The 14,088-nt window shown below is 39.1% G+C and overlaps 1 long non-coding RNA gene across 1 annotated transcript in view; it reads left to right on the top strand.

Moving 5' to 3' along the window:
* LOC107969244 (uncharacterized) overlaps nt 1–14,088 on the top strand; it is a 63,744-nt gene that overhangs the window by 20,977 nt on the left and 28,679 nt on the right. The gene's annotated exons all lie outside the window — the stretch shown is intronic.

The following is a 14,088-nucleotide window of genomic DNA, read 5'->3' as shown; positions in this document are numbered from 1 at the left end:
GTGGCGCGCGCCTGTAATCCCAGCTACTCGGGAGGCTGAGACAGGAGAATCGCTTGAACCCAGGAGGCGAAGGTTGCAGTGAGCCGAGATTGTGCCACTGCACTCCAGCCTGGGTGACAGAGTGAGACTCCATCTCAAAAATAAACAAACAAACAATCCTATTAAAAAAGAAAAGAAAAGAAAAGAAAGATGTCCTCTCTTTACCAGGAGGAAGGAGAGGAACATCCTTATCCCCAGAGGCAAGGAGCCGGCGCTGAGAAATCTGTAAGGAACAGACTTTGTTGAAATGACTCTTATCTTCTTTTGGTCGCCTCTTATATTTTAGTTACTTTTCCACAGTTATCTGTCTGTTCAACCCAGTAGATAAGCACTTAAGTGTTGCCAATTCTTTGGGTTTTAATTTTCCTATGGGGTCCTATGTACATCTAAAAAGAATCTGTCTGCTTTTCACATGTTAATCAGTCTTAAGTCAATTTCATTCTCAGGCCCAGCTGGAGACCCTAAGAGGGGAGAGGTAAAGTTTTGCCTCCCCACCAACACTCTATGGCTTAGCAATTTGATTCCTAGGAATATACTCAACAGGAATGCACACACAGGCTCACCAAAAGATTATACTAGAATGTTTGCAGCAACATTATTTGTAACAGTCAAAATCTGGAAAAACCAATGTCCATCTATAATGGAATGGATGCAGAAATTGTGGAATATTCACACAGCAGAATACCGTAGAGCAATTAGATTGGGCAATCTACAACTACAAGTGTGAACAAGTCTCACAAACATAATGTTAGTGAAATAAGCTAGACACAAAACTCTGTATGTGTGTAAACATATCTATTCTGCGTGATTCCATTTATATAAAATACAATATAGGCAAAACTAACATAGGTAAAAGAAGTCATGCTAGAAGTTGTTCTTAAGAATGGGGAATGGCCAGGCACAGTGGTTCACACCTATAATTCCAGCACTTTGGGAGGCCAAGGGAGGTGGATCACCTGAGGTCAGGAGTTCGAGACCAGCCTGACCAACACGGAGAAACCCCATCTCTACTAAAAAAAACAAAACTAGCTGGGTGTGGTGACACATGCCTGTAGTCCCAGCTACTCGGGAGGCTACTCAGGAGAATCGCTTGAACCAGGGAAGCGGAAGTTGCGGTGAGCCGGGATGGGGCCATTGCACTCCAGTCTGGGCAACAAGAGTGAAACTCCATCTCAAAAGAAAAGAAAAAGAAAAAAAAAAAAGAAGAAGAAGAAGAAGGGGGGATATCCTCGCTGGGAGGATTTGGAGTAATTTCTACTTCTCAATCTGGTGCTTATTACATGAGGGTGTTCAGCTTGTGAAAACAAATGAAATGCATTATGGCATATGCATAGTCCGTTTGCGTACAATACTTTAGCAGGAGGGTACAATTATTGAGCAAAGGTACCATTTAATAGAAAAACTAACGGTACTATGTTCGTGTGCTAGGTATTCTAGGTCATCTCATCAAAGCCTTGCCACAACTTCATGATGCAGATATTATTCCTGTTCAATAGCTGAGCAAAACGACTCAAACTATCTTCCAATTATACATAAAGCCAAGTGCCGATCCTCAGGCTGGGTTGTGTATCCTCTTAATTATTCTTAAAGAGCAGAGGTTGCAAGCTCGGGACCCATGGATTCCACACTCTAGAAGGTGCATTTTGTTTCCTCAGGGTTGCCCCAACTAAGTGCTTTAATTTTTAGAAGTTGTTTGCCACGGCGCAGTGGCTCACACCTGTAATCCCAATACTTTGGGAGGCTGAGGTGGGCAGATCACAAGGTCAGGAGATCGAGACCATCCTGGCCAACATGGTGAAACCCCGTCTCTACTAAAAATACAAAAATGAGCTGGGCGTGGTGGCCTGTGCCTGTAATCCCAGCTACTCAGGAGACTGAGCCAGGAGAATCACTTGAACCCGGGAGGTGGAGGTTGCAGTGAGCCGAGATCGGCCACTGCACTCCAGCCTAGTGACAGAGTGTGAAACTCCATCTCAAAAAAAAAAGAAGAAGTTGGTTGCTAGGTAGTTTCACACACAAATCAGATTTTCGTTATCTCTTGAAACATTGGAAGATCTGGCAAAGCTGGTTCTTTTCCAAGGTTAACAACAAATGGAGCTGACTCACAGTTACTTGCTTCCTTTGCATCTGCTGTCCAGTTCTCCACAGCCCTGCCCCTCCCCGCTCCATCTCAGGTGGCTTCACTGGTTTATGTCCCCTGCCTGGCCCTGTAGGCTTGCCATCTGTGATTTGGAGCTGCCAAAGTTGCTTTCAGAAAATCTTCTTACCCTTTACCTTTTTGTATTGAATCCCTGATTGATGGCGTGGGGTTTTCTCTTCCCATCTTTTCCAATGCCATGAGTTCCGCCGTTGTTCATACTTACAGCTCATTCTATGGTATTGATCCCTGTTATACCCAGCTAATTTTCCACATACATCAATTTGATATTTATAAAATACATTATTCACTAGTGTATGTAGAAATAGACTGACGGTTGTGCTGGGAAGGGGTTATCAATTTCATCGGTTTGCGATTTGGATAAAGCAGTCATTGGAGGATCCCCATTTTCTCTGTTTTCAACAAATCCTTTCTCCCTCTCCCATTACTGATGTATTATGAATTTAACAGATATTTACTGAATGGCAGGCCCTGTTCCAGGCAAAGGGATATAGCAGTGAAAAGTCTGTAGTCTTTGCTCACTTTGAACAACAATCTAGCAAGGGCAGACAGGAAATGTATGCATACATACCTACATACATGCACACATATGGTCATGTGGTGAGAAGGTGCTATAAGGAGAATTAAGGGCCAGGCACGGCGGCTCACACCTGCAATCATAGCACTTTGGGAGGCCAAGGCAGGCGGATCATCTGAGGTCAGGAGTTCAAGACCAGCCTGGGCAACGTGGCGAAACCCCATCTCTACTAAAAGTACAAAAATTAGCTGGCATGGTGGTGGGCGCCTGTAGTTCCAGCTACTCAGGAGGCTGAGGCAGGAGAATTACTTGAACCTGTGAGGCAGAGGTTGTAGTGAGCCAAGATCGCGCCACTTCACTCCAGATTGGGTGACAAGAGCGAGACTCCATCTCAAAAAAAAAAAGAGAGAGAGAGCGATAAGGTGGGTAAGGGATAGAGTGAAGCAGTGTGAAAGAGTAGTGAGAGTGGGGCTGATGAAGTAGGAACTGGTCAGAAAGAAGTTATGTGGCTGGCCGGCAAAGCAAGTGTTTGTGGCAGAGGTGGTCGTAAGTGCAAACGGCCTGGGGCAGCAAAGGCCTCATGTGGGAGGGACAGGAAGGGGGCCAGTGTGGCTGGGGCAGAAGCAGCAGGGAGAGCAGTGGGAAGGGAGGTCCCAGAGAATAGAGAGGCTTGGGAGGAGCAGGGTCTAATCATGTGTGGTCTTGTCACACCGGAGCAGAGGCTTGTCACACCAGAGCAGAGGCTTTGAAATTTCTGTTCAGAATATCGGGACCCACGGAAGGGATTTGAGTAGGGAAATGATGTCCAGTCTTCTGATCCTCATACTTGGTCCTTTCCTCTTTCTTCCCATGTCTGGGGCAGACCAGGAAGTCTTTTTCCCCATGGAAGGCTCTTAAGACCTAAAAGGTTGCTGAGACTTAGAAGTACTCCTTTATTTAAAAACAACTCTGGCCGGGCCGCGGTGGCTCACATCTGTAATCCCAGCACTTTGGGAGGCTGAGGCGGGTAGATCGCTTGAGCTCAGGAGTTAGAGACCAGATTGGGCAACATAGTGAGACCTCTGTCTCTACAAGTAATTTAAAAATTAATCGGGTGGGGCATGGTGGCACACGCCTGTGATCCCAAATACTAAGGAGGCTGATGCAGGAGCATCACTGGAGCTCAGGACTTCCAGGCTGCAGTGAGCCATGATTTGCACCATTCCACTCCAGCCTGGCAACAGAGCGAGACTCTGTCTCTAATCATAATATTGATGATGATGATAAAAAATAAAAATAAATAAAAAGAACAACTCCAATGTTCACCTGCAGTTGAAAATATGTCATTTGTAAAATAATAACAATAATTTGTGAACATTTTGCTAAACAAATACGTTTGTCGTCATTTGTCTTTTTTCGTTGAATATATAAAGAATCAATTCTGCATCTTTTAAAGGTGAATAGTGGCTTAGAAACACTTTTCCTGGTGAGTTGCCAGGAAACTGGAGAGGGGAGATACTTTGAAGGAGTACCCTGTGAGTGGAATTTTCTAGACAGACCTCACCACCAGCCTCATTAGTCAATAGAGATGCGTCTTAGACTCTTATATTCTCTACTTGTCAATTTTAGTTTACAGTACTGTGAGTTTCCTGTCTTTCCCCTGTTTTAAAAGGTATTTTAATGGGAAAATGGAAGCAATTTTAAACTGGAAGGCAGAAGTCTAGTTCTAAAGAAATTTGTCCCTGGAATGTGAACTGAAGAAGGCCTATTAGTATCCATGATGCAGTTGGCAGTTAAAGAGTATAGAGCATGAAGCCGCTAAGACAGGGGAAAATTCGTTTAAATAAGCCTGGGAGAAAAGACCATAATGTTGGAGTAAGGATCACTATGGACTGAAGGTTAATTTTGACAGTAATGGGATATCTGGAGCCCAGTTAAGAAAATGAGACTGTAACTAGGTTTAAGAGGAATCAGAACATTACCGCGCATATTTTGAAGAGGTTGCTGAAAGAAGGCCATGAGAAAAGAGATTTCACCATCAGGTAGTGTGTGGACAGCTTTGAGCTTTAGGTGATTATCCCTGAACAGAGATGCTTGTGCTCCTGAGAGAGAAAATCACTGTGTCAGTTGAAGGAACAGGAAGTTTTGAAGATAACAAACCCTCTGGATTTTGTCAATCAAGCCAGGGTGACCAGGGTAGGGTACCCAAGTATTCCGTGTGTGAGGGGTCCCAACTGACTACTGATGATTTGAAACAGAAACCCATCTTCAAGTCATAGACTGAAAATAACTACAAACACAGTGATTAGATAATATAGCCCTGTTGTCTTGAGATGGTGGGAATTTCTTTCTTCCTCTCTTTCTTTGTCCATCTCTTCAACCAATATTTACTGAGTGTCTGTGATTTGACAAGCACTAAGTTGGGACATGTAAACAAATAATTAAAATAATTGCAGACAAGTGTGATAACAGGGGTCTTAACAGAATGCCCTGGGAACATTTACCACTTACATTTACCGTTTATTTATACGTAGTGCCTGTCTCCTCATAAGTTCCTTTTGTGCATCTGTTTCAAATAACATGGAAGGCTTAGCCTCCTTAGTAAAAGTCCCCTTAGTGTCCAGCACCTGCTGAGTCAGGGAAATGGGATAAGAGTTTTGGCCAAAAGCATCTGGTTTTAAAAAGGCAGGACCTCAACCTTTTTACAGCAATGAAACAAATGACATTGACCATCATGTGAGGTGATATTGTTCTATGGTATTGATAAGACAGGCCATTGCAACCAACTCTAAGGTGACTTGTCTTTTGGATTTTAGTGGAGGTAATGACCCACAGAAAAATTCACACACTGGTTTTCTTAAAGAGTCCTACTTCGGCCGGGCGCAGTGGCTCATGCCTGTAATCACAGCACTTTGGGAGGCCAAGGCGGGCTGATCATGGGGTCAAGAGATCGAAACCATCCTGGACAACATGGTGAAACCCCATCTCTACTAAAAATACAAAAATTAGCTCGGCATGGTGGCGCGCGGCTGTAGTCCCAGCTACTCAGGAGGCTGAGGCAAGAAAATCGCTTGAACCCAGGATGCGGGGTGTTGCAATGAGCCAAGATCACGCCACTGCGCTCCAGCCTGGCGACAGAGACTCCATCTCAAAAAAAAAAAAAAAAAGTCCTACTCCATTTTGCCTCTGGCTCATGTCTCTTGTTCATAAAGATAGTATGGTGCTCTTTTATCTTTTACTTTTTCCCTACCCCAAATGATTTGTAATGTGTTGTCTATAAAATGCAGCTCAGACATTCATATGTCTTGATATTAGTTCCAAATAATTCCTGACAAATATTGTGGGAAAGAAGAAAGGTGGCAATATGTATTACAAGGAATGCATCCACACATTCTCTTTCTAAACGATCCAAACAAGATATAAGCATTCCAACAGAACAGCAAGTCAGCAAACTGTAATGCTCACACAGGACAGGGCATGTTGCCTCTCATTGTTCTGTTTTATTGACATTTTTCTTGGCTATTCTTATACATTGTCTCTTCTTCATGAACCTTAAAATTAGCTTGTTATACTTCATACAATTCTACAGTGATTCAGATGAGAATTATTTGAGTTTGTATGTTAATTTGGGCAGAATTTAAAATCAGCACAACATGAAGATTTTTGTCCAATAAATGAAATACCTCTCCACTTATTTAATTCTTCTTTTATGTTCTTTGGTATTATTTTATAGTTTTATACACACAGATTATTTTTTCTTTTTTAAAATTTTACTTTAAGTTCTGGGATACATGTGCTGAACCTGCAGGTTTGTTACATAGGTATACATGTGCCACGGTGGTTTGCTGTACCTATCAACCCATCGTGTAGGTTTTAAGCCCCACATGCATTAGGTATTTGTCCTAATACTCTCCCTTTTCTTTCCCCCCACTGTCTGACAGGCCCCAGTGTGTGATGTTCCCCTCCCTGTGTCCATGTGTTCTCATTGTTCAACTCCCACTTTTGAGTGAGAATATGCAGCGTTTGGTTTTCTGTTCCTGTGTTAGTTTGCTGGGGATGATGGTTTCCAGCTTCATCCACATCCCTGCAAAAGACATGAACGCATCCTTTTTGTGGTTGCATAGTATTCCATAGTGTATATGTGCCACATTTTCTTTATCCAGTCTATCATCGATGGGCATTTGGGTTGGTTCCAAGTCTTTACTATTGGAAATAGTGCTGCAATAAACATACATGTGCATGTGCCTTTATAGTAGAATGATTTATAATCCTTTGGGTATATACCCGTAATGAGATTGCTGGGTCAAATGGTATTTCTGGTTCTAGATCCTTGAGGAATCGCCACACTGTCTTCCACAATGGCTGAACTAATTTACACTCCCACCAACAGTGTAAAAGCATTTCTATTTCTCCACATCCTCTCCAGCATCTGTTGTTTCCTGACTTTTTACTGATCGCCATTGCAACTGGAGTGAGGTGGTATCTCATCGTGGTTTTGATTTGCGTTTCTCTAATTACCAGTGATGATGAGCTTTTTTTCATATGTTTGTTGGCCGCATAAATGTCTTCTTTTGAGAAGTGCCTGTTGATATCCTTTGGCCACTTTTTGATGGGGTTGTTTGTTTTTTCTTGTAAATGTGTTTAAGTTCCTTGTAGGTTCTGGATATTAGACCTTTGTCAGACGGATAGATTGCAAAAATTTTCTCCCATTGTTTAGGTTAAAGCATACATATCTTATCCATTAATTTAGGTGTTTTATGTTTCCTGTAGTTATTGTTATTGGAATGTTTTTTCTTAAACATTTTCTGAAAAGTTAATGATGTATAGAAAAATTTTTGCTTGTTGATATATCAACCTACTTTACTGAACCCTTATGCTGGTCTAATAGTTTTTGCCTGAATCTCTTAAATGTGCTAGATAGATAATATTACCATTTGAAAATATTGTGAGTGTTTTCTCCTTTTTTCTTCAATATTTTAGATCTCTGTTTTTTCTTCTCAATGCATTGACTTGGCTATACATGAAGCAGCGGAAGCTAGCTTTCCAATTTTATTCTTTTAATGGGAACTTAATTTGATATTTATTGTTCTCTGATGGTTATCTTTTATCAGATTAAGATATTTTCTCCTAGTTCATTAAGATTTTTTGTTTTTGGTGACAGCTTTATTGAGAACTATTCACATAGCATACTATTTACCTATTTAAAACGCACAATTCAATGGCTTTCTATATAGTCACAGAATTGTGCAACAATCATCACAATCAATTTCAGAACATTTTTATTGCCTCAAAAAGAAGCCCTACATCCCTTAGCTATTACCCCCCAATTCTCCCCCTTCCCTAGGCAACCGCTTCTTTCTCTCTCCATTGATTTGTCTATCCTGGACATTTCATGTAGTGGAATTATATACCATGTGGTCCTTTGTGACTGGCTACTTTCACTTAATATAATATTTTAAGGTTTATCCATGTTGTAGCATGCATCAGTACTTCATTACTTTTTGTGACTGAATACTATTCCATTGTCTAAATATACCATATTTTGTGTATTCATTCATCCTTGGACAAACATTTGAGTGGTTTCTACCTTTTGACTACCATGAATAATGTTGCCATGAACATAAGTTTTCATGTAGACATATGTGTTCATTTCTCTTGGATGTAGGAGCAAAGTCACTTGGTTATGTTTAATGTTTTGAAGACTATCAGGCTGTTTGCCAAAATGGCTACAGCATTTTCATACACTCCTACCAACAGCGTATGAAGTTTCCAATTTCTCCAAAATCTCACTAACATTTGTTATTAGCAGACTTTTTGATTGCAGCCATCCTAGTGAATGTGAAGTAGTGTTTCCTATGGTTTTGATTTGCAATTCTCTAATGATGAATGATATCGAGCATGTTTTCATGTGCTGATTGGCCATTTGCATATCTTCTCTGGAGAAATGTCTAGTCAAATCTATTGTCCATTTTTCAATTGGGTTGTCTTTTTATTATTGATTTGTAAGAGTTCTTTCTATATTCTAGGTACAAGTTGCTTATTAGTTATATGGTTTGCAAATATCTCCCATTCTGTAGGTTGTCTTTTTACTTTCTTGATAGTGTCCTTTAAAGCATAGACATTTTTAATTTTGATGAAGTCCGATTTATCTATTTTTTAATTTCTTGTGTTTAATGTCATATTGAAAAGACCATTGCCAAATTCAAGGTCACAAAGATTTATCTATATGTTTGTGTCTTATTCCATTTTGTGCTGCTGTAACAGAATGCCACAGATGGAGTGATTTGTAAAGAAGAGAAACACATTTTCTCACAGTTCTGGAGGCTGGGTAGTCTGAAATCAAGGTATCAGCATTTGATCTGGCAAAGTACTTCTTGCTGCGATTTCACATGGCAGAAGGAAGAAGAGCACGTGGGGACAAGCATGGTGTCCTCATATGGGAAAGAGTGAAAGAGAGCAGACCCACTCCTGCAAGCCCTTTTTACAGAAGCATTAACCCATTCATGAGAGTGGAGCCTCCATGATCTGAATGCCTCCCATTAGGCACCCCTTATCCAATATTATTGCATTGGGGATTAAACTTGCAACACATCAATTTGAGGGACATATTCAGACCAAAGCAGTTTGTTTCTGTGAGTTTTATAGTTTTAGTTCTCATATTTAGTTTTAGGTCTATTTGGTACCTTTTGTGTATACTGTGAGGAAGACGTTCAACTTTATTATTTTGCATCTTAATATGTTCTAGCACCTTTTGTTGAAGGTAATATTCATTCTCCATTGAATGTCTTGTGCTCTTGTCAAAAATCAATTGACTGCCAGGTGTGGTGGCTCACGCCTGCAATCCCAGCACTTTGGGAGGCTGAGACAGGCTGATCACTTGAGGTCAGCAGTTTGAGACCAGCCTGGCCAACATGATGAAACCCTGTCTCTACTAAAAATACAAAAATTAGCCGGGTATGGTGGTGTGTGCCTGTAATCCCAGCTACTCAGGAGACTGAGGCAGAAAAATCACACAAACCCATGAGGCGGAGGTTGCAGTGAGCTGAGATTGTGCCGCTGCACTCCAGCCTGGGCAACAGAGTGAGACTCCATCTCAAAAAAAAAAAAATCAATTGACCACAGATATGAGTTTATTTCCAGAGTTTCTCTTTTACTCCATTGATTTATATGTCCATTCTTATGCTGGTCTATGATGTCTTGATTGTGATTGCTTTGTTTTAAAAATTGGAATTGTGAGTTCTCCAACTTTGCCCATCTTTTTCAAGATTGTTTTGACTGCTCTGGATCCTTTGAGTTTCCCTATAAAATTAGAATGACCTTGTCAATTTCTGCAAAGATATCAGCTGAAATTCTGAAAGGAATTGCATTAAACCTGTAGATCACTTTGGGGAGTACTGTCATTCTAATAATATTAAGTCTGCAATTTATGAACACACACTTTTTTTTTATATAGATCTTGAAATTTCTTTCAATAATGTTTTGTAGTTTTTAAAACATAAAATTTATACTTCTTTTGTTAAATATATTTCTAAATATTTTGTTCTTTTTGATGTTATTTTCAATGAAATTGCTTTCTTAATTTCATTTTTGGTATGTTAATTGCAAGTATGTAGAAATGCAGTTGATTTCTGTATAATAAACTTGTATCCTACAACCTTTCTGAAGCTATTAGGTCAGTTGATTTCTTAGGATTTTCTATTATAAGAACATGTTGTCTGCATATAGAAAGTTTACTTCCCTTTTCCAGTTTGGATACTTTTATTTCATTTTCTTGCATAGCTGCCCTGACTAGAACCTCCAGTACAATGTTGAATAGAAATGGTGAGAGAGGAATTCCTTGTCTTCTTCTGATTTTAGGGGGAAGGCAACCAGTGTTTCACCATGAGGTATAACACTAGCTGTTGTTTTTTTCGTAGATAGCCTTTGTCTGGTTGAGGAAGCTTCCACCTATTTCTAGTGAGTTAGGTATTATTATCATAAAAGGATATTGGATTTTATAAAATGATTTTTTTGCATCTTTCGACATGTGTTTTTTGCTTTTATTGTATTGATATGATGCAATACATTGATTGATATTTAGATGTTAGACCAATCTTGCATGCCTGTTCCTAGGAAGGGGACGTGGTCATGGTGTATAATAATTTTTTTTATATTATTGGATTTGGTTTGTTGAGAATTTTTGTATTTATATTCATAGGGATATTGATCTGCAGTTTTATTTTCTTGTAATGTCTTTGTCTGGCTTTGGTATTAGAATAACATTGACTTCTTAGAGTGAGCTGGAAAGTGTTTTTTCCACTTCAATTTTTTGGAAATGTTTGTGGAGAATTTGATTAATTTTTCTGTAAATGTTTGGCAGAATTCACCAGTGAAGCCATCTGGGCCTGGAGTTTTCTTTACGAGCATTTTGTTTTTTACATTGTTGATTCAATCTCTTTACCTGTTGTAGGTCTACTCCTATTTTCTATTTTTTCTTGAGTCAGTTTTGGTAGGTCTCTACTAATCATCCTATTTCAAATTACAAAATTCTCCCCCTGATAATTCCAATCCCTCCTATTCTGTTCTGTTTTTTCTCCAAGATCCTTATCACCTTCTAACATACTGTACAGTTTACTTGGTTGTTATCTATGTATCTACCTAATCTACAGCTTTTTTGGTCTGCTGGAATAGGACATTCAGGATCTTTAGTACTTTGTTAACTGATGTACTGATGTATCTCCAGTCTCTCTCTCCCTTTTTTTTTGAGATGGAATCTTGCTCTGTCACCAGGCTGGAGTGGTACAGTGGTACAATCTCGGCTCACTACAACCTCTGCTTCCCAGGTTCAAGCAATTCTCCTTCCTCAGCCCCCCTAGCAGCTGGGACTACAGGCTTGTGCCACCAAGCCCAGCTAATATTTTATATTTTTAGTAGAGGTGGGGTGTCACCAGGTTGGCCAGGATGGTCTCAATCTATTGACCTTGTGATCCGCCCACCTCAGCCTCCCAAAGTCCTGGGATTACAAGCGTGAGCCACCATGCCCAGCCTCCAATCTCTTAAACAGTGCCTGGAACCTAGTAGTCATTCAATAAATATTGCTGAGTGGATGATAAAATTAGATGATATTTATCTTTTAATCTATTAAGGTAATGAATTTTATTCTTATATTTCTTGAAGTTGGCTAATACTTTCTTTCTTCGGACAAAGCCTGACAAGTCATTATATATTGTTATTCTCATGCTGAATTTAATACCAATATTTTCCCTGTAATTTTTGCATCTGTGTTTATATATTATCTTGATTCACTGTCTTTTTCAGCGTGTGCCCTATTGATGTTCTATTCTGATGTTAGGACAATTCTAAGTTTGTAGAATGAGTCAGGGGAACTTCATTTTCTCAAAATATGCAGTAAGCATTTATGTAACATAGGAATTATTGTTTCCTTGAAAATGTGGCGGAACTTGCTAATAAAATGATTTGAATTTGGAGGGTTATTTAGGAATATGTCTTTGAAAACTTTTAAATTTCATAAATAGTATTGATCTATTTAGTCAAATGCTTTCTTTAGCCAGTTTTTGTATATTACATGTTTCCAAGAAATGAGTAATTTGTTTAGAATTTTAAAACTTTATTTGCCCAAAGTTGCATGACTTTCTTTTATGCTCTCTAAAATTGCCTCATCTTGTTACGCCTCCTTTTTACACCCCAATCATCTGGCATAAGAAACCTGTGTCTGCTTGATTCTCTTCCTTGGCAGGAACGTTTCTCCTTCATCTTCTGTGTTCTGAAGTTTCACTCTGATAGCTATAATTGTAGGCATTTAAAAATTTTTACTCAAGGACTTAGTTGTCTTTTTTCTTAATTTAAATATAGATATTTTCAAACATAAAAAAGAGGAGAGAATATCATAAAGAATCTCCATATATCTCAGTAGTGTTGCTGTGTCATTTCTTAAATTAGTAAAAATAATAAATGTTAACAATATTTAAATAAGTTTTCTTTGCTTTCTCGTTCTTTAGACTAAAATTAAATTAGACACTAGAACTTCTAGATTTATGTTCCGTGCTTCTTAATTTTTTAATAATACTTTCATTTTTAAATCTTTTATTCTTAATCACTTGCTTGATCTCACATATAATTTTTTTTCACATCAGCTGCATGCCTTTTGTTGTTTCTCCAATTTTTAGTGATTACACAAATATTTATGAGCTAAATATTAATTTCCAAGAACTGTATTTGATTATTAGCATGGATGCAGTAGCTTCCTGACTCTTCCAAATACATGAGTAACACAAAATTTTCTAAATATTTGAGTCTTCTGTTTTCTCACCTAAATCCATTTTCTCGGATGATAGTTGCATGGGTTGAGTTTGTTGCCTCTCTTGTACTTGTTTTCCGAAAATGTTTGGGAATGACTGATTGTATGTTCATGGGTGTCCCTGAGTTGTATTTTTCTAAGAATGCTGTTTCTGTTTATGGTGAACAACTTCTACTGATGGGGAGGAGGGGGACTGGTGGCTTGTGTTTAGGAAACAGGAGTTCCCTGTGTCTTCTAGGGCTACTGTGTTTTGGGGCACTTTGCTGTTTTTCTGTCCCTGACACTTTTATCACTGCTACTTTCTGATTAGTATAGAGGAGGCAGGAAAATCGCTTATATGTAACTGCAAAAGCAAGCACCCTGTTGGACAACTCACATTCTTCTTCGGCTTCTTGTGACAATTAGTTGTGGCCTCATAGGCTCTTAGAACTGCTTCTTTGCCTGCAGAAGGCTACTTCCGGACATATTCTGAGCACTGATTTCCTCTTTTGGTTGTTATTTGTTTATATATGAGGATCTGTTTTCTCTGCTTTGTATCACTTAAGAATTACTGAGCATTTCTGGTCCACTGATTCACTGGTGGCACCCTATCTTTTCCAACACTGTTAAAATTTTCTTTCCTCCTCCTGTTTTTCTTATTCTTCTCTTAACAGGATTTGGGATATCATAGGTTATATTTTACCCTCTGCCGCCATTTGACTACTGCTTGGCTTTTGGCAAAATTGGGTTTTTAATCACGGCTCTAGAAAATCTTCACAACAGTTGACTTCTCAGCAGTATTTGTAAGCAAGTGGATTTTACATATTTTATAATCAACTTTGAGTTATTCTTTTATGACACTTCCATTTTTTTGATGAGTATAATCAAGGCATATCTTATCATTTCAATTTTTTTATGTTATAGTCTTCTTGTAAGTTTACTCTAAAACATATATAGCATTCATTCTCAACACATGCACAATGAAGACAATTCTCAGTGTTCTTGGGTACTGGGTACAATTGGACTTTTGTGAATCTTAGTGGTGAGAGGGATATTCTCATAAGTATTAAGATGCTAATGCGGCCGGGCACAGTGGCTCACGCCTGTAATCCCAGCACT

The sequence above is a fragment of the Pan troglodytes genome, chromosome 19, assembly GCF_028858775.2.
Source record: "Pan troglodytes isolate AG18354 chromosome 19, NHGRI_mPanTro3-v2.0_pri, whole genome shotgun sequence".
NCBI lineage: Eukaryota > Metazoa > Chordata > Mammalia > Primates > Hominidae > Pan > Pan troglodytes.
The sequence above is the reverse complement of the archived record's forward strand: the minus strand, read 5'-3'. Positions and strand labels throughout refer to the sequence as shown.